Source organism: Palaemon carinicauda, chromosome 26, assembly GCF_036898095.1.
Source record: "Palaemon carinicauda isolate YSFRI2023 chromosome 26, ASM3689809v2, whole genome shotgun sequence".
Lineage (NCBI taxonomy): Eukaryota > Metazoa > Arthropoda > Malacostraca > Decapoda > Palaemonidae > Palaemon > Palaemon carinicauda.
Genome location: NC_090750.1, coordinates 84,737,242 through 84,758,434, shown reverse-complemented (window position 1 = coordinate 84,758,434; position 21,193 = coordinate 84,737,242). Strand labels below are relative to the sequence as shown.

The following is a 21,193-nucleotide window of genomic DNA, read 5'->3' as shown; positions in this document are numbered from 1 at the left end:
CAAGGGAGATACTCGCCTTCAGGGAGGTGGATTCTCAAGGAAATGGGTTAAGAATTTTGAAAGTGGAGGAGGTATTGGTGTCACGGTCGCTTGACAGTAATCCTAAGGGCGAAGGTGAACATGTGATTGACATACTTTCAGGAATGCATTCAACACAACAGCCCAGGTCACACCGACCACAGGTCAAGGGAGATACTCTCCTTCGGGTAGGTAGATTTTCAAGGAAGTGGGTCAGGAATTTTTAAAGTGGAGGAAGTATCTGTGACGCGCTCGCTTGACTAATCCAGGTCATCTCATTGTCGAACTTTAGAATAAGGTTTTGCCAGAGGAAATTTAATGGTTTAATGATTATTTTCCTTTGACAATCTGCTAGCCTCTTTTTTAATTGGAAATATTTGATTCCAATAGTTTTATTTTTCGTCTCTGTGTCACAGAGCTTTTTGGGCGTATAATAAATAGCTTTTTGGACATAAAGATAGCTTCATCTTGCTTATGCACTTATAACAGACCCTTTAAGAATTGTAAAGTCAATCCGAATCAAGTAATAAAATCAGTAAATTACTTTCATATTTAACTTAAATATAAATAAAGAATATTCTCATTTTGACCAGGTCCAATATTATTTCGACTTGAATACCAATTTAACTTTAAATAATATCGGACCTGGTTAAAACGAGAAATTTCTATATTAGAGTTGAATAAAAAGGATGCACACTACGTCGAAGAAGCACTTTACTTCCGCTCATGGCAGGAGAGATCTTCATTGACAGAAATCCTAAGGGCTAATGTGAACATGAGATTGACATACTTTCAGGAATGCATTCAACACGACAGCCCAGGTCACACTGATTACAGGTCAAGGGAGATACTCGCCTTCTGGTAGGTCGATTCTCAAGGAAGTGGGTCAGCAATTTTGAAGTGGAGTAGGTATCAGTGTCGCGGTCACTCGACAGTAATCCTAAGGGCGAAGGTGAACATGTGATTGACATACTTTCAGGAATGCATTCAACATAACAGCCCAGGTCACACTGATCACAGGTCAAGGGAGATACTCGCCTTCAGGGAGGTGGATTCTCAAGGAAGTGGGTTAAGAATTTTGAAAGTGGAGGAGGTATTGGTGTCACGGTCGCTTGACATTAATCCTAAGGGCGAAGGTGAACATGGTATTGACATACTTTCAGGAATGCATTCAACACGACAGCCCAGGTTACACTGAATATTGGTTAAGGGAGATACTCTATGGGTAGGTCGATTCTCAGGAAGTGGGTCAGGAATTTTGAGAGTGGAGGAGGTATCGGTGACGCGCTCGCTTGACGAATCCAGGTCATCTCCTTGTCGAACTTTAGATTAAGGTTTTGCCATGGGAAATTTAATGGTTTAATGATTATTTTGCTTTGACAATCTGCTAGCCTCTTTTTAATTGGAAATATTTGATTCCAATAGTTTTATTTTTCGTCTCTGTCACACAGAGCTTTTTGGGCGTGTTACGATCCCGTAATAGTTTGTAAGAAATAATTCTTTCCAAAACTACTGCTTTGGGTTATTTCATATTCTTCAGATACCGTAGTTCCTAATCATATGTCAATATTACGGTTACAGCAGGTGACGGAGGCGTGAGGTGTACTTCAGGCGGGACACGGAACTCTGCAGTAGACGAGAGTGGACGTTTGAATAGCTGTGCGTTGCGAGTGTGATTATGGCTATACTTCGGTGATCGTCCTGGGTATCGTGCATCGTTGGCTACAAAGGTAGCGAGTTTATTTAGAAAGCGCGCTTTGTGGAAGCTGAATGCTTCAATGGACTTGCACGGTATGGGTTCCCGGACGATATAGTTGATGAAGATTTGCCTCAATGAGGAAGTTAGCTCTGTTGACAGCAACGATGTGTTATGTCCCTCTTGCAGATGTTCCCGTGGGGTGTCCCCCTGATCATTTGGATCAGTATTATTAATTACATAATACTTGCCTCACCTCCGTTTAAGAAACTGTAACTTTCAGAATTTCATTAACTATTGTAACTTTCAATTGGATTGTTTGTAACTTTTTTCATTACTTCCTTTATACTTTTATGGGTTTTTCTTTTGTTAATAATTATTCAAAATGTTTTGGTATGTTTTATTATTCCACTCTAATGTTTCTGCTGAAGATCATTATTATTAAAGCTCAAGCTATATATGTATAAAGTGATAAAAGGTCAATAAATTAAATATTTTATGTGCCGGAATCTGGCGGAAATAAACTTTGAAGTATTTAAGAATTGGTCCGTAACAGGGCGTATAATAAAAAGCTTTTTGGACAAAGATAGCTTCATCTTGCTTATGCACGTATGACAGACCCTTGAAGAATTGTAAAATCAATCCGAATTAAGTAATAAAATCAGTAAATTACTTTCATATTTAACTTAAATATAAATAAAGAATATTCTCGTTTTGACCAGGTCCAATATTATTTCGACTTGAATACCAATTTAACTTTAAATAATATCAGACCTGGTTAAAACGATAAATTTCTATATTAGAGTTGAATAAAAAGGATGCACACTACGTCGAAGAAGCCCTTTACTTCCGCTCATGGCAGGAGAGATCTTCATTGACAGAAATCCTAAGGGCTAATGTGAACACGTGATTGACATACTTTCAGGAATGCATTCAACAGGACAGCCCAGGTCACACTGATTACAGGTCAAAGGAGATACTCGCCTTCGGGTAGGTCGATTCTCAAGGAAGTAGGTCAGGAATTTTGAAAGTGGAGGAGGTATCGGTGTCGCGGTCGCTTGACAGTAATCCTAAGGGCGAATGTGAACATGAGATTGACATACTTTCAGGAATGCATTCAACACGACAGCCCAGGTCACACTGATTACAGGTCAAGGGAGATACTCGCCTTCTGGTAGGTCGATCCTCAAGGAAGTGGGTCAGGAATTTTAGAGAGTTGAGGAGGTACTGTGTCGCACTCGCTCGACGAATCCAGGCCATCTCATTGTCGAACTTGAAAAGTAGGTTTTGCCAGAGGAAATTTGATGGTTTAATGGTTATTTTCCTTTGACAATCTGCTAGCTTCTGTTTAAGTTTGAAATATTAGATTCAATTAGTTTTATTTTAAGTCTGTCATACAAAAAAAAAAAAAAAGAGCTTTTTCGGCATATAGTAAAAAGTTTTTTGGACAAAGATAGCTTCATCTTGCTTTTCAAAGTATGACAGACCCTTCAAGAATTGTAAAGTTAATCCAAATTAATTAAGCAGTAAAATCAGTAAATTACTTCCCAATCTAACTTAAATATAAATAGAGAATATTCGCGTTTTGACAAAATCCAATATTATTTAGAGTTTAATAAAAAGGATGCAGACTACGTCGAAGTAGTCCTCTACTTCCTCTCATGGCCGGAGAGATGGTCATTGACAGTGATCCTAAGGACGAATGTGAACATGTGATTCACATACTTTCAAGAATGCATTCAACAGGACACCCCAGGTCACACCGATTACAGGTCAAGGGAGCTACACGCCTTCGGGTAGGTTGACTCTCAAGGAAGGGGGTCAGCAATTTTGAAAGATGAGGGGGTATCTGTGTCGCGCTCTCGAAGAATCCAGGACATCTCATTGTCGAACATGAAAAGTAGGTTTTGCCATAGGAAATTTGATGGTTTAATGACTATTTTCCTTTGACAATCTGCTAGCCTCTTTTTTAATTGGAAATATTTGATTCCAATAGTTTTATTTTTCGTCTCTATCAAACAATAAAGAGCTTTTTGGGCATATAATAAAAAGCTTTTTTAACAAAGATAGCTCTACCTTGCTTTTCCACGTATGACAGACTCTTTAAGAATTGTAAAGTCAATACGAATTAATTAAGCAGCAAAATCATTACTGTAAATTACTTTCCAATTTGAATTAAATATACATAAAGAATATTCTTGTTTTGACCAGGTCCAATATTATTTAGAGTTGAATAAAAAAGAAGCAGACTACGTCGAAGTAGTCCTCCACTTCCACTCATGGCAGGGGAGATGGTCATTGCCAGTAATCCTAAGGGCAAATGTGAACATGTGATTGACATATTTTCAAAAATGCATTCAAAACAACAGCCCAGGTCACACTGATTACAGGTCAAGGGAGATACTCACCTTCGGGTAGGTCGATTCTCAGGAAGTGGGTCAGGAATTTTGAGATTGGAAGAAGAGTAGGTCAATTCTCAGGAAGTGGGTCAGGAATTTTGAGAGTGGAAGAAGAGTAGGTCGATTCTCAGGAAGTGCGTCAGGAATTTTCAGAGTGGAAGAAGAGTAGGTCGATTCTCAGGAAGTGCGTCAGGAATTTTCAGAGTGGAAGAAGAGTAGGTCGATTCTCAGGAAGTGCGTCAGGAATTTTCAGAGTGGAAGAAGAGTAGATCGATTCTCAGGAAGTGCGTCAGGAATTTTGAGAGTGGAAGAAGTATCGGTGCTGCGCTCGCTTGACAGTAATACTAAAGGCGAAGGTGAACATGAGATTGACATACTTTCAGGAATGCATTCAACACTACAGCCCAGGTCACACTGAATATAGGTTAAGGGAGATACTCGCCTTTGGGTAGGTCGATTCTCAGGAAGTGGGTCAGGAATTTTGAGAGTGGAAGAATAATAGGTCAATTCTCAGGAAGTGGGTCAGGAATTTTCAGAGTGGAAGAAGAGTAGGTCTATTCTCAGGAAGTGCGTCAGGAATTTTGAGAGTGGAAGAAGTATCGGTGCCACGCTCGCTTGACATTAATACTAAGGGCAAAGGTGAACATGTGATTGACATACTTTCAAGAATGCATTCAACAGGACAGCCCAGGTCTCACTGATTACAGGTGAAGGGAGATACTCGCCTTAGGGTAGGTTGATTCTCAAGGAAGTGGGTCAGCAATTTTGAAAGTGGAGGAGGTATCTGTAACGCTCGCTTGTCTAATCCAGGTCATCTCATTGTCGAACTTGAGAAGGTGGTTTTGCCATAGGAAATTTAATGGTTTAATTATTATTTTCCTTTGACAATCTGCTAACCTCTTTTTTAATTGGAAATATTTGATTCCAATAGTGTTATTTTTCGTCTCTGTCATACAATAAAGAGCTTTTTGGGCGAATAATAAAAAGCTTTTTGGACAGATAGCTTCATCTTGCTTTTCCATGTATGACAGACCCTTGAAGAATTGTAAAGTCAATCCGAATCGTAAAGTCAATCCGAATCAAGTAATAAAACCAGTAAATTACTTTCATATTTAACTTATACAGTATATAAATAAAGAATATTCTCGTTTTGACCAGGTCCAATATTATTTAGACTTTAATAAAAATTTAACTTTAATATAGAAATTTCTCGTTTTAACCAGGTCCAATATTATTTCGAGTTGAATGAAAAGGATGCTGACTATGTCAAAGAAGCCCTCTACTTACGCTCATGGTAGGAGAGATGGTCATTGACAGTAATCGTAGGGGCGAATGTGAACATGCGATTGACATACTTTCAAGAATGCATTCAACAGGACAGCCCAGGTCTCACTGATTACAGGTGAAGGGAGATACTCGCCTTCGGGTAGGCCGATTCTCAAGGAAGTGGGTCAGGAATTTTGAGAGTTGAGGAGGTATCTGTGACATGTTCGCTTTACGAATCCAGGTCATCTCATTGTCGAACTTGAGAAGAAGGTTTTGCCATAGGAAATTTAATGGTTTAATAATTATTTTCCCTTGACAATCTGCTAGCCTCTTTTTTAATTGGAAATATTTGATTCCAACAGTTTTATTTTTCGTCTTTGTCATACAATAAAGAGCTTTTGGGTCGTATGATAAAAAGCTTTTAGGACATAGTAACGAGAGCTTCCTCTTGCTTTTCAACGTATGACAGAATCTTGAAGAATTGCAGAGTCAATCTGAATTATTTAAGCATTAAAATCAGTAAATTACTTTCCAATTACACTCAAATATAAATAAAGAATATTCTCGTTTTGACTAGGTCCAATATTATTTCGACTTTGATACCAATTTAACTTGAATATAGAAATTCTCGTTTTAACCAAGTCCAACATTTAGAGTTGAATAAAAAGGATGCGGGCTACATCGAAGAAGACCTCTACTTCCGCTCATGGCAGGAGAGATGGTCATTGACAGTAATCCTAAGGGCGATTTGAACATGTGATTGACATACTTTCAGGAATGCATTCAACAGGACAGCCCAGGTCACACTGATTACAGGTCAAGGGAGATACTCTCCTTCGGGTGGGTCGATTCCCAGGGAAGTGGGTCAGAAATTTGGAGAGATGAGGGGGTATCCGTGTCGTGCTCTCTCGGCGAATCCAGGTCATCTCATTGTCGAACACTAAAGGTTTTGCCATTTTTATGGTTTAATGATTATTTTCCTTTGACAATCTGCTAGCCTCCTTTAGTTGGAAATATTAGATTCCATTAGTTTATTTTAAGTCTGTCATACAATAAAGAGTTTTTTTGGCATATAATAAAAAGCATTTCGGACAAAAATAGCTTCATCTTGCTTTTCCACGTATGACAGACCCTTTAAGAATTGTCAAGTTAATCCAAATTAATTAAGCAGTAAAATCAGTAAATTACTTTCCAATTCAACTTGAATATCAATATAAAATATTCTCGTTTTAACCAGGTCCAATATTTCGATTTGAATAAAAAGGATGCAGACTACGTCAAAGAAGTCCTTTAAGAGGAGGAAACTAAACATCCTGGATCTGCATGGCCTATTTAGAGGCGAGTGTGAACATATTCCTTTTACTTTCCAGGAACTCAGGAAGAACATCAGGACGTTGAGACATCGTCGATGGAGGGATGCAGATCATGTCAAAGAGCTGACTCGCCTTAAGATTCTGGCTGGTGAGCTGGTAATTAACAAAAAATCCAAAGAACGAAGCCTTTTGGAGTAGGACAGCACACACATTGGATCAGCATGGCCTCTGGATCTGCAAGGCCTATTTAGAGGCGAGTGTGAACATATTCCTTTTACTTTCAAGGAACTCGCCCATCAGCACGTCGAGACATCGTCGATGGAGGGATGCAGATAACGTCAAAGAGCTGGCTCAACTCAAGGTCCTGGCTGGCGAGCTGGTCATTAACAAAAAACCCAAAGAGTAGGAGTAGGAGTAGGACACTAAACATGTTGGATCTGCATGGTCTCAATCTGCACGGCCTACTTGAAGGCGAGTGTGAACATATTCCTTTTACTTTCCAGGAACTCTGGACAAACATCAGGACGTTGAGACATCGCCGATGAAGGGATGCGGATGATGTCAAAGAGCTAACTCGCCTTGAGATTCTGGCTGGTGAGCTGGTCATCAACAAGAGACCCAAAGAACTAAGCCTATAAGGAGGAGCATACTAAACATTTTGGATCTGCAGGGCCTTTGGATCTGCACAGCCTCCTTAAAGGTCAGTGTGAACATATTCCTTTTGCTTTCCAGGAACTCGGGGCAAACATCAGGACATTGTCGATGGAGGGATGCAGATGACAAAGGAGCTGGCTCGACCTGAGATTCTGGCTGGTGAGCTGGTCGTCTGCGAAGACCCCAAAGGACATAGCCTTTAGGAGGAGAAACTAAACATTTTGGATCTGCACGGCCTCTGGATATGCATGGCCTATTTAGAGAGGAGTGTGAACATATTCCTTTTACTTTCCAGGATCTCAGGGCGAACATCAGGACGCTGACACATCGCCGATTAAGGGATGCTGATGACGTAAAGGAGCTGGCTCGACTTTTGATTCTGGCTGGCGAGTTAGTCGTCTAAGAAGACCCTAAAGAACGAAGCCTTTAGGAGGAGGAAACTGAACATGTTGGATCTCTATGGCCTCTTTAAGAGGAGTGTGTGAACATATCCCTTTTACTTCCGAGGAACTCGGGGCGAACATCAGTAAGTTGAGACATCGCTGATGGAGAGATACGGATGATGTCAAAGAGCTTTCTGGCTGGCGAGATAGTCATCTACCAAAACCCCAAAGAACAAAGCCTTTAAATGGAGGAAACCAAACATGTTGGATCTGCACAGCCTCTTTAGAGGAGAGTGAAGTTACCATTCCTTTTACTTACCAGGAACTCAGGGTGAACATCAGGACGTTGAGACATCACCGATGGAGGGGTGCGGATGATATTAAAGAGCTGGCTCAACTCTAGAATCTGGCTGGTGAGCTGGTCATTGACCAAAACCAAAAGAACGAAGCCTTTAAGGAGAAAACTAAACATGTTGGATCTGCACGGCCTATTTAGAGGCGAGTGTGAACATATTCCTTTTACTTTCCAGGAACTCAGAAAGAACATCAGGACGTTGAGACATCGTCGATGGAGGGATGCAGAAGACGTCAAAGAGCTGGCTCGACTTGAGATTCTGGCTGGTGGTCTGGTCATTAACCAAAAATCCAAAGAACGAAGCATTTAGGAGTAGGACACTAAACATGTTGGATCTGCATGGCCTCTTGATCTGCACGGCCTATTTAGAGACGAGTGTGAACATATTCCTTTTACTTTCAAGGAACTCGCCCATCAGGACGTCGAGACATCGTCGATGGAGGGATGCAGATGACAAAGGAGTTGGCTCGCCTTGAGATTCTGGCCAGTCAGCTGGTAGTCTGCGAAGACTACCAAAGAACGAAGCCTTTAGGAGGAGAAAACTAAACATATTGGATCTACACGGCCTCCGGATATGCATGGCCTTTTTACAGGCTTGTGTGAACATATCCCTTTTACTTTCCAGGAACTCAGGGCGAACATCAAGACACTGACATCGTCGATGAAGGGATGCTGATGACTTAAAGGAGCTGGCTCGACTTGAGATTCTGGCTGGTGAGCTGGTCATTGACCAAAACCCAAAGAATGAAGATTGAAAGAGGAGAAAACTAAACCTGTTGGATCTGCATGGCCTATTTAGCCAGTGTGAACATATTCCTTTTACTTTCAAGGAACTCGGAAAGAACATCAGTACGTTGAGACATCGTCGATGGAGGGACGCAGATGATGTAAAGGAGCTGGCTCGACTTGAGATTCTATCTGCCGAGCTGGTCATTAACAAACAAATCCAAAGAACGAAGCCTTTAGGAGTAGGACACTAAACCTGTTGGATCTGCATGCCTCTGGATTTGCATGGCCTATTTACAGGAGTGTGTGAACATATTCCTTTTACTTTCCAGGAACTCAGGACAAACATCGGGACGTTGAGACCTCGCCGATGGAGGGATGTGGATGACATCAAAGAGCTGGCTCAACTTAAGATTCTGGCTTGAGAGCTGGTCATTGACCAAAACCAAAAGAACGAAGCCTGTAAGAGGAGGAAACTAAACCTGTTGGATCTGCATGGCCTATTCAGAGGAGTGTGTTTACATATTCCTTTTACTTTCCAGGAACTCTGGAAGATCATCGGAAGGTTGAGACATCGTCGATGGAGGGATGCAGATGACGACAGAGCTGGCTAAACTTGAGATTCTGGCTGGTGAGCTGGTCGTCTACGAAGGCCCCAAAGAACGAAGCCTTTAACAGGAGGAAACTAAACATGCTGGATCTGCGCGGGCTATTTAGAGGCGAGTGTGAACATATCATTCCTTTTACTTTCCAGGAACTCAGGGTGAACATCAGGACGTTGGGATATCGCAGATGGAGGGATGCGGAAGACGTCAAGGAGCTGGCTCGACTTGACATTCTGGCTGCTGAACTGGTCGTCTACGAACATCCCAAAGGACGAACCCTTTAAGAGGAGGAAACTAAACATTTTGGATCTGCACGGCCTCTGGACCTGCACAGCCTCTTTAAAGGATATTGTGAACAAATCATTCCTTTCACTTTCCAGGAACTCGGGGCTAACGTCACGACGTTGAGACTTTGATATCATCCGCATCCCTCCCTCGGCTAAGAGCTAGCTTGACTTGAGATTCTGGCTGGTGAGCTGGTTGTTAACCACACTAGGAATTCAGCATTTTGGAGGAGGAAACTTCAAACTTAATTTCTCCATGGCCTCTATAGGCGTGAGTGCGAGCATATCCAGTGTTTACTTTCAGGACAGTATTCGGGAGGATATAGCAGAGGTCACCTTGATTACTGTCCCAAAGAGAGAGACTCCTCGGGAAGGTCTGTTCTGAAGGTCATTCAGGATTTCAGAGACTGGAGGAGGAATAGGTGACGTCCGCACCCGAAGAATTCAGGACGTATCATCGTTCGGCTGAAGAGGCAAGTTCCACCGGTGTAAATTTGACAGTGTAATGGGAATTTTGTCGTGACAATTCACGAGCCTCTGCTTAAATTTGTAATATTCGATTCCCTTAGTTTTTCTTTTTTTGTCTGTCGTATATTACAGAGTTTTTTGAGCGTATAATAAAGATAGCTATTTGGACATTTGTCTGTCATACAATACAGAGTTTTTTGAGCGTATAATAAAGATAGCTATTTGGACATTTGTCTGTCATACAATACAGAGCTTTTTGAGCGTATAATTAAGATAGCTATTTGGACAAAGCTTCATCTTGCTATTCCACGTTTGACATTTTGTACAAACAGCTTTATCTTTCTATTCCACGTATGGCAAAGACCCTTGAAATATTGTAAAATCAACCCCAATTAATTAGGCAGTAAAATCAGTAAATTTCTTTCCAATTTTACTGTATTGAATATGGAATCTCATTTTAATCGGGTGCAATATTATTTCAAGTTGAATAAGAACGATGCAGACGGGAAGGAACTCTCTCTACTAGAGCTTCAGGATGGTGAGCTGGTAGTTAACAACAGCCCTAAGAACGCAGCATTTCGGAGGAGCAAACTTGACACGTTAAATCTCCACGGACTGCAAAGTGGTGAGTGCGAGCATATCATTGATGTTTACTTTCAGGAATGTATTTGGAAGGACGTAGCCGAGGTCACCTTGATTACCAGTCAGGGGATACGCTCACCCTCAGGAAGGTCTGTCCTGAAGGCCATTCAGGATTTCAGCGACTGGAGGAGGAATCAGTGACGTCCGCACCCGAAGGATTCGGGACGTATCATCGTTCGGCTGAAGAGGCAAGTTTCACCGGTGTAAATTTGACAGTGTAATGGGAATTTTGCTGTGACAATTCACGAGCCTCTGCTTAAATTTGTAATATTCAATTCCATTACTTTTTCTTTTTTTGTCTGTCGTATATTATAGAGCTTTTTGAGTGTATAATAAAGATAGCTATTTGGACATTTGTCTGTCATACAATACAGAGCTTTTTGAGCGCATAATAAAGATGGCTATTTGGACATAGCTTTATCTTGCTATTCCACCTTTGACATTTTGGACAAAGCTTTATCTTTCTATTCCCTGTATGACAAAGACCCTTGAAGAATTGTAAAGTCAATCCCAATTAATTAGGCAGTAAAATCAGTAAATTTCTTTCCAATTTTACTGCATTGAATAAGGAATCTTGTTTTAATCAGGTGCAATATTATTTTAAGTTGAATAAGAACGATGCAGACGGGAAGGAACTCCCTCTATTAGAGCTTCAGGATGGTGAGCTGGTCGTTAACAACAACCCTAAGAACGCAGCATTTCGGAGGAGCAAACTTGACACGTTAAATCTCCACGGCCTACAAAGCGGGGAGTGCGAACATATCATTAATGTTTACTTTATGGAATGTATTTGGAAGGACGTAGCCGAGGTCACTTCGATTACCAGTCAGGGGATACGCTCACCCTCAGGAAGGTCTGTCATGAAGGCCATTAAGGATTTCAGCGACTGGAGCAAGAATCAGTGACGTCCGCACCCGATGAATTCAGGACGTATCATCATTCGGCTGAAGAGGCAAGTTTCACCGGTGTAAATTTGACAGTGAAATGGGAATTTTGCTGTGACAATTCACGAGCCTCTGCTTAAATTTGTAATATTCGATTCCCTTAGTTTTTCATTTTTGTCTGTCGTACATTACAGAGCTTTTTGAGCATATAATAAAGATAGCTATTTGGACATTTGTCTGTCATACAATACAGAGCTTTTTGAGCGTATAATAAAGATGGCTATTTGGACAAAGCTTCATCTTGCTATTCCACCTTTGACATTTTGAACAAACGGCTTTATCTTTCTATTCCACGTATGGCAAAGACCCTTGAAATATTTTAAAGTCAACCCCAATCAATTAGGCAGTAAAATCAGTAAATTTCTTTCCAATTTTACTGTATTGAATATGGAATCTCATTTTAATCGGGTGCAATATTATCTTAAGTTGAATAAGAACGATGCAGACGGGAAGGAACACTCTCTACTAGAGCTTCAGGATGGTGAGCTGGTCGTTAACAACAACCCTAAGAACGCAGCATTTCGGAGGAGCAAACTTGACACGTTAAATCTCCACGGCCTACAAAGCGGTGAGTGCGAGCATATCATTAATGTTTACTTTCAGGAATGTATTTGGAAGGACGTAGCTGAGGTCACCTTGATTACCAGTCAGAGGATACGCTCACCCTCAGGAAGGTCTGTCCTAAAGGCCATTCAGGATTTCAGCGACTGGAGGAGGAATCAGCGACGTCCGCACCCGAAGAATTCAGGACGTATCATCATTCGGCTGAAGAGGCAAGTTTCACAGGTGTAAATTTGACAGTGTAATGGGAATTTTGTCGTGACAATTCACGAGCCTCTGCTTAAATTTGTAATATTCGATTCCCTTAGTTTTTCATTTTTGTCTGTCGTACATTACAAAGCTTTTTGAGCATATAATAAAGATAGTTATTTGGACATTTGTCTGTCATACAATACAGAGCTTTTTGAGCGTATAATAAAGATAGCTATTTGGACATTTGTCTGTCATACAATACAGCGCTTTTTGAGCGTATAATAAAGATAGCTATTTGGACATTTGTCTGTCATACAATACAGAGCATTTTGAGCGTATAATAAAGATAGCTATTTGGACAAAGCTTCATCTTCCTATTCCATGTTTGACATTTTGGACAAACAGCTTTATCTTTCTATTCCCCGTATGACAAAGACCCTTGAAGAATTGTAAAGTCAATCCCAATTAATTAGGCAGTAAAATCACTAAATTTCTTTCCAATTTTACTGTATAGAATAAGGAATCTCGTTTTAATCTGGTGCAATATTATTTTAAGTTGAGTAAGAAGGATGCAGACGGGAAGGAACTCCCTCTATTAGAGCTTCAGGATGGTGAGCTGGTCGTTAACAACAACCCTAAGAAAACAGCATTTCGGAGGAGCAAACTTGACACGTTAAATCTCCACGGCCTACAAAGCGGTGAGTGCGAGCATATCATTAATGTTTACTTTATGGAATGTATTTGGAAGGACGTAGCCGAGGTCACCTTGATTACCAGTCAGGGGATACGCTCACCCTCAGGAAGGTCTGTCCTGAGGGCCATTCAGGATTTCAGCGACTGGAGGAGGAATCAGTGACGTCCGCACCCGAAGAATTCAGGACGTATCATCGTTCGGCTGAAGAGGCAAGTTTCACCGGTGTAAATTTGACAGTGAAATGGGAATTTTGCTGTGACAATTCACGAGCCTCTGCTTAAATTTGTAATATTCGATTCCCTTAGTTTTTCTTTTTTTGTCTGTCGTACATTACAGAGCTTTTTGAGCGTATAATAAAGATAGCTATTTGGACATTTGTCTGTCATACAATACAGAGCTTTTTGAGCGTATAATAAAGATAGCTATTTGGACATTTGTCTGTCATACAATACGGAGCTTTTTGAGCGTATAATAAAGATGGCTATTTGGACAAAGCTTCATCTTACTATTCCACCTTTGACATTTTGGACAAACATCTTTATCTTTCTATTCCACGTATGACAAAGACCCTTGAAATATTTTAAAGTCAACCCCAATTAATTAGGCAGTAAAATCAGTAAATTTCTTTCCAATTTTACTGTATGGAATATGGAATCTCGTTTTAATCGGGTGCAATATTATTTTAAGTTTAATAAGAACGATGCAGAGGGGAAGGAACTCCCTCTATTAGAGCTTCAGGATGGTGAGCTGGTCGTTAACAACAACCCTAAGAAAACAGCATTTCGGAGGAGCAAACTTGACACGTTAAATCTCCAAGGCCTACAAAGCGGTGAGTGCGAGCATATCATTAATGTTTACTTTCAGGAATGTATATGGAAGGACGTAGCCGAGGTCACCTTGATTACCAGTCAGGGGATACGCTCACCCTCAGGAAGGTCTGTCCTGAAGGCCATTCAGGATTTCAGCGACTGGAGGAGGAATCAGCGACGTCCGCACCCGAAGTATTCAGGACGTATTATGGTTCGGCTGAAGAGGCAAGTTTCACCTGTGTAAATTTGACAGTGAAATGGGAATTTTGCTGTGACAATTCACGAGCCTCTGCTTAAATTTGTAATATTCGATTCCCTTAGTTTTTCATTTTTGTCCGTCGTACATTACAGAGCTTTTTGAGCATATAATAAAGATAGCTATTTGGACATTTGACTGTAATACAATACAGAGCTTTTTGAGCGTATAATAAAGATGGCTATTTGGACAAAGCTTCATCTTGCTATTCCACCTTTGACATTTTGGACAAACAGCTTTATCTTTCTATTCCACGTATGACAAAGACCCTTTAAATATTTTAAAGTCAACCCCAATTAATTAGGCAGTAAAATCAGTAAATTTCTTTCTAATTTTACTGTATTAAATATGGAATCTTGTTTTAATCGGGTGCAATATTATTTTAAGTTGAATAAGAACGATGCAGACGGGAAGGAACTCCTCTATTAGAGCTTCAGGATGGTGAGCTGGTCGTTAACAACAACCCTAAGAACGCAGCATTTCGGAGGAGCAAACTTGACACGTTAAATCTCCACGGCCTACAAAGCGGTGAGTGCGAGCATATCATTAATGTTTACTTTCAGGAATGTATTTGGAAGGACGTAGCCGAGGTCACCTTGATTACCAGTCAGGTTATACGCTCACCCTCAAGAAGGTCTGTCTTGAAGGCCATTCAGGATTTCAGCGACTGGAGGAGGAATGAGTGACGTCCGCACCCGAAGAATTCAGGACGTATCATCGTTAGGCTGAAGAGGCAAGTTTCACCGGTGTAAATTTGACAGTGTAACGGGAATTTTGCTGTGACAATTCTCGAGCCTCTGCTTAAATTTGTAATATTCGATTCCCTTAGTTTTTTTTTTTTTTGTCTGTCGTACATTACAGAGCTTTTTGAGCGTATAATAAAGATAGCTATTTGGACATTTGTCTGTCATACAATACAGAGCTTTTTGAGCGTATAATAAAGATAGCTATTTGGACATTCCTATTCCACGTTTGACATTTTGGACAAACAGCTTTTTCTTTCTATTCCCCGTATGACAAAGACCCTTGAAATATTGTAAAGTCAACCCCAATTAATTAGGCAGTAAAATCAGTAAATTTCTTTCCAATTTTACTGTATTGAATAAGGAATCTCGTTTTAATCGGGTGCAATATTATTTTAAGTTGAATATGAAGGATGCAGACGGGAAGGAACTCACTCTACTAGAGCTATAGGATGGTGACCTGGTCGTTAACAACAACCCTAAGAACGCAGCATTTCGGAGGAGCAAACTTGACACGTTAAATCTCCACGGATTATATCTAGGTGAGTGCGAGCATATCATTAATGTTTACTTTCAGGAATGTATTTGGAAGGACATAGCCCAGGTCACCTTGATTACCAGTCAGGGGAGGCACTCTCCTTCAGGAAGGTCATTTCTCAAGGAAGTGGTTCAGGAATTTTAAGAGTGGAGGAGGTTTCGTACTCACCAGACAAATCCAGGTCGTCTTGTTGTCCAAATTTAAGAAATAGGTTTTGCATGAGGAAATTCGATTGTGTAATGGGGATTTTCAGCTTTAATTGGTAATATCCGATTCCTGTAGACTTAATTTTTTGTCTGTCATAATAAAGATATCTTTTTGAACATATAATAAAAGAGTGCACAAACAAAAAACAAAATTCTGTTACAAAATTAACAGAATTATCATTTTGACTATCTTTTAAACTCTTCGTTGGCAGTTTCAAAGAACCAACTCCTATGAAATGTGAATAAGAACTAACAGTAACATCAACATCTGCAAACTATAAAAACATCAATATCTACAACAATGACAACATCAATAGTAAAAATGAATAATAAATCAAGGGGTAAATTACTGCACTGTAGTTGTTCAATGGCCACTTTCCTCTTGGTTAAGGGTAAAAGCAGCTCTTCTAGGAGGACACTCCAAAATCAAACCATTGTTCTCTAGTCTTGGGTAGTGCCATAACCTGTGTAACATGGTCTACCACTGTCTTGGGTTGAGTTCTCTTGCCTGAGGGTACACAGTCACACTATCAATTCTTATTTCTCTTCCTCTTGTTTTGTTCAAGTTTTTATTGTTTATATAGGAAATAGTTATTTCAATGTTCCAGTTCTTAAAATATTTAATTTTTTTTTTCCTTTCCTTGCTGGGCGATTTTCCTTGTTGGAGCCCCTGGGCTTATGGCATCCCACTTTTCCATCAAGGGTTGTAGGTTTTCAATTGATAATTCATAATAAACACATTCCAACACGGGTCGTCCCGTAGTGTGTATATCTGGCTTGCGTAATTATTTTTTTTTTTTTTTTTTTGCGACTGTCCTCCGTGCATGCACGAGTGCACGTAAAGTAATGAGGCAAGGTTGTCACTCTGTTGAAAAGACATCTTGTCTCGTTAACGCATCTTTCGCTTGATGCTGTAAGCAGCAATTCCCAATCTTTTCTCCTCGTCTTCTCATCCTTTGGTCCATTGTATGTAGGAACGGTTCGGTTCACCTGCTCACCTACAATTTCTTTTATACAATGACTAAAAATTTAGTTACCCACGTGATTTATTATTATAATCATCAAATCATAGTTATAATTATTACAATCATTATAATGATTATAATCATAATTATTATTAATCATCATTATTATAAATAATTATAATCCATCATCATCATTATTATTATTGCTAGCTAAGCTACAACCCTAGTTGGAAAACCAGGATGCTATAAGACCCAGGTCTCCAATAGGGAAAAAATAGCCCAGTGAGGAAAGGAAACCATCTATGCATTATGCTAACTACCAAATCAATCTAAAGGACAGTTTTTACGCTATGCATGTAAAGTTTATTAAACTATGGTAAGGTTACGGTGAAATATTAGTCGAAAGAGTACGATAGACCTATTCTATAGACCTTATGATAGACAACATAAGTATTGTTAAATGAGCAACGGCGAGTGGATCAAGTATCTATTAACAAGTTGCTTAAAAAAAAAAAAAAAAAAAAAAAAAAAAAAAAAAAAAAAAAAAACTGTGGCAAAATGTCCGCAGTGAAAATAAATATAAAATCTGTAATGATGCATGAAGTTTGATATGAAAGATTTAGTTTATTTGGGAATAAATTTCTATAAAAGAAGTACCTATAACAATATGAAATGGGTGACGTGTAAAAGTAGCTCCGACAGAGGCAAGGAGCAGCGACATTCCCCATCAAGCAGGATAATGCCATGGAGACTGATCATATATACACATGATCAGCCCCGAAGGAGAGCCAGACAATAGCTGCTGATGACTCCGCATTGAGACTTATATGCTCCCCCAAACCACCCCTTCCATACTCTGAAGGATGGCGAGGTTGCAACGACCAAAGGAAGTAATGAGTTTGAGCGGGACTAACCCTAGTCTGGCATTCACCAGTCAAGGACGTTACCACATAGGCCACCACTCCTTACTTTTTCCAACTAGGGTTGAACTTTGAATAATAATAATAATAATAATAATAATAATGCCAAAGATTTGGGAAGCATATATAAATTCTATGTAGCATATATCATATCTAAATAATCACTTAATTCAAGAATAATTTGGCCTTTATTTATGAATGACTCGCCATAAAAATAGAACATGTTCAGACAGACATGATTAAAACGTCTCCCCGGCCGAAACGAGATTGAGGGGGATAACATATTCACTAAAATCACTCTTACTTTCTGTTTTTGTCCGCCATAAAGAGCTGACTTTATATAGATCTCTACTTCTCCCTCTTACGCTATTGAGATAACATTCCCTAGTGCTTTGGCCCCACAGGGAGAGATGGGGGTGGGGGCAGAGGTCTCCTTATCTCCCCCTCAACAAATTGTCTAAAGCAGGGGAGGAGGAAGGAAGAAGGAGGAGGAGGAGGGGGGGAGGAAGGATTGGGCGATTCTCCCTCGTTCGCAGTTTCTCATTTCACGGGAAAAATATCACGGGTTTATTATTCCTATTTGATTCCCTGTCCGCTTCCTGATGCACTGCTTCTATTAACATTTTTGGTTTTTCTTATTATTTTTTTTGCAAAACTATCAATATTGAGAAAGCAATGCCTATCAGATAACTTACGAGATGTTTTGAAGATAGATAGCGGTTCTTGGAATTGTTCTTATTTAGATAAGAGAGTTTATCATAAATCTTAATGTCTACATATAGTATTGTCATACAGTATGGCCAGAATTTGCTGTTTTATCAGTATAGAACTTAATAAACTTATCTTAAAAGCAGTTACAACTAGAAAAACAAAATCAAGACGTATCGCGTCTACGGATAAATTCCACTATTCTGGACTCGATGTTTACCATATCGGTCGAGACAAACGCCGCAATCACCTCCTTAGTTATTCAAAGACCGTAAAATAAGTCGAGATGAGCAAGACTGATTCCGGCCTTTCCCCGTCTATATAAGGGGCTACTCCAGCGGAATAATAACGGAGATAAGGAAGGAGAGAGAGAGAGAGAGAGAGAGAGAGAGAGAGAGAGAGAGAGAGAGAGAGAGAGAGAGAGAGAGAGAGAGTTTCATATAAATTTAATCAAACTTTAAATATCATTTAACATTTTACATACTCTACAGAAATATGGGTCAATTTAAAAATCTTTTAGGTGATTTTCAAGTCAATTATAACTAAATTTATCTTCAATGCAACCAAGAAACTAAGATTTATTTCTTCGTAGTGAGAGAGAGAGAGAGAGAGAGAGAGAGAGAGAGAGAGAGAGAGAGAGAGAGAGAGAGAGATCCAATCCAACTTCCCGAAATCAAATTTAATATAAACTTCCTTAGCAAAGCCGTAGGATAATAATTCCATCAAACCTTACCTCTTTTTTTCTTTTATTTAAAGTCAAATAAACAAATATCAATACAAATTTAAAAGGGCCAAATGTTACGGCTCAAAAAATAATCAGAAATTTGAAAAATGATCACAAAATAGTTTTCCAACTAAGAAAATAATGCAGAAGGACTAATATAAATCTTTAGATGTAAATATATTGAAGCAGTTTTCGCGCGAAGAATTTGCGAAACTTAAGAGCAATCCAATTAATTATAATTTACGCACGAACTCCTAATTATGCAATAATTACCTTTGAGCACCAGCGAAGAACTTGATTGACAGACTCTTCCATATACTTGCGAGGTTTTAAAATCTCTTTCCGGACACTTAAATAATATAAATCATTGATATTGCATATATATATATATATATATATATATATATATATATATATATATATATATATATAATATATAATATATAATATATAATATATAATATATAATATATATATATATATATATAATATATATATATATATATATATATATATATATATATATATATATATATATATATATATATATATATATATATATATATATATCATAACTGATTGGTAAGCTACACCCCTAGTCGGAAAAACAGAATGCTATAAACCCAAAGGCTCGAACAGTGAAAAACAGCCCAATAAGGACAGGAAATAAGGATATAAACTACAGTAGAAGTAACGAACAATTTCATATATTGAATAAGAACATTAAAGTAAATTCTCATATAAACACTTAAAACTTGGTTAACAAAGAGAGAAATTATATATATATATATATATATATATATATATATATATATATATATATATATATATATATATATATATATATATATATATATAGTGTGTGTGTGTGTATATATAATAAAATCTAACAATACACTCGTTTACCATCGAAATCTATGAAAATCTGCCCATCAAATTACAGGAATGCAAGATGAGTGTCAAATACTAGAGTGTCGTTGGCCAGATCACATTTCACTGAATACGGTATACCAATGGAAAATGTTATTCTGTATCGCAGTCATTTCCCTAAATATAGTCACTTGAGCTTCGGCCTTTTAAGTAAATATACCTTTTGATAAAACATGAAAGATTTTTAATGTTTACGAGACTGTATTAAAGAAACAAAATATGAAATGTTTTATAAAGAGCTTCAATAAGGAGTAACAATGATTAGGGAAGTTTACGATAAACAAAGAAAAAAATTAATAGTGTGTTTCAATAAAGACTAACAATGAGATATAATCAGAATTTTACAATAAACAGAAAATATGAAAAGTTTTCCAAAGAGCTTCAACAAAAATATAATCAGATTAGTTTACTTAAATTCAGTTTAGTTAAGAGATCAACCACAAAGTTTGAAAACCTACGTTCTGCTTTTACAAATGAAGGATACAAGTCAATAAGATTATGAAAAATTCAAATTCTAGTTCTAAAACCCGATACCTAAAAGAGCTCTAAATTATCCCGCGCTGAAAAGTCATTTCTAGTTTCATTTTTAGGCAACAGAGGTCTCACTTCCTCTGCATGGACCTTATCCTATTAATAACCTGTGATATTCACAGTAGAGTGTAATAAAATTTCGTCATCGTCATCATCAGCATAATCATCATCATCATCATCATTACTATTATTACTTGCTAAGCCAAGTTTCTCTTCCTAGTTTTATTTACATTCTATGACTTATTTTCTGATCACACAGAGAGAGAGAGAGAGAGAGAGAGAGAGAGAGAGAGAGAGAGAGAGAGAGAGAGAGAGAGAGAGAGAGATTCATTTATATTTAATTCAACTTAGAATATCATTTAATATTTTACATACTCTACAGAAATATGGGTAAATTTAAAAATCTTGTAGGTGATTTTCAAGTCAGTTGTAACTAAATTTATCTTCGATGCAACCAAGAAACTAAGATTTGTTTCTTCGTAGTGAGAGAGAGAGAGAGAGAGAGAGAGAGAGAGAGAGAGAGAGAGAGAGAGAGAGAGAGAGAGAGAGAGTGTGTGTGTGTTAATTATAACAGACTCTCTTCCAATTTCGCTAACCTCTACAATACGATTAGTTATTAATATTTGCATTAGACGTAGAGCGAGAGGGTACGTTCATTGTGAT

At 38.6% G+C, this 21,193-nt stretch overlaps 1 long non-coding RNA gene across 1 annotated transcript in view; it reads right to left on the bottom strand.

Annotated features, from left to right (window-relative positions):
- LOC137619646 (uncharacterized) overlaps positions 1-2,869 on the bottom strand; it is a 6,442-nt gene extending 3,573 nt beyond the window's left edge. Inside the window, exon 1 of the long non-coding RNA XR_011039945.1 lies at positions 1-2,869. This exon is cut by the window's left edge and continues 1,233 nt beyond it. This is a non-coding gene — a long non-coding RNA (uncharacterized lncRNA).
- Positions 2,870-21,193: the final 18,324 nt, after the last annotated feature.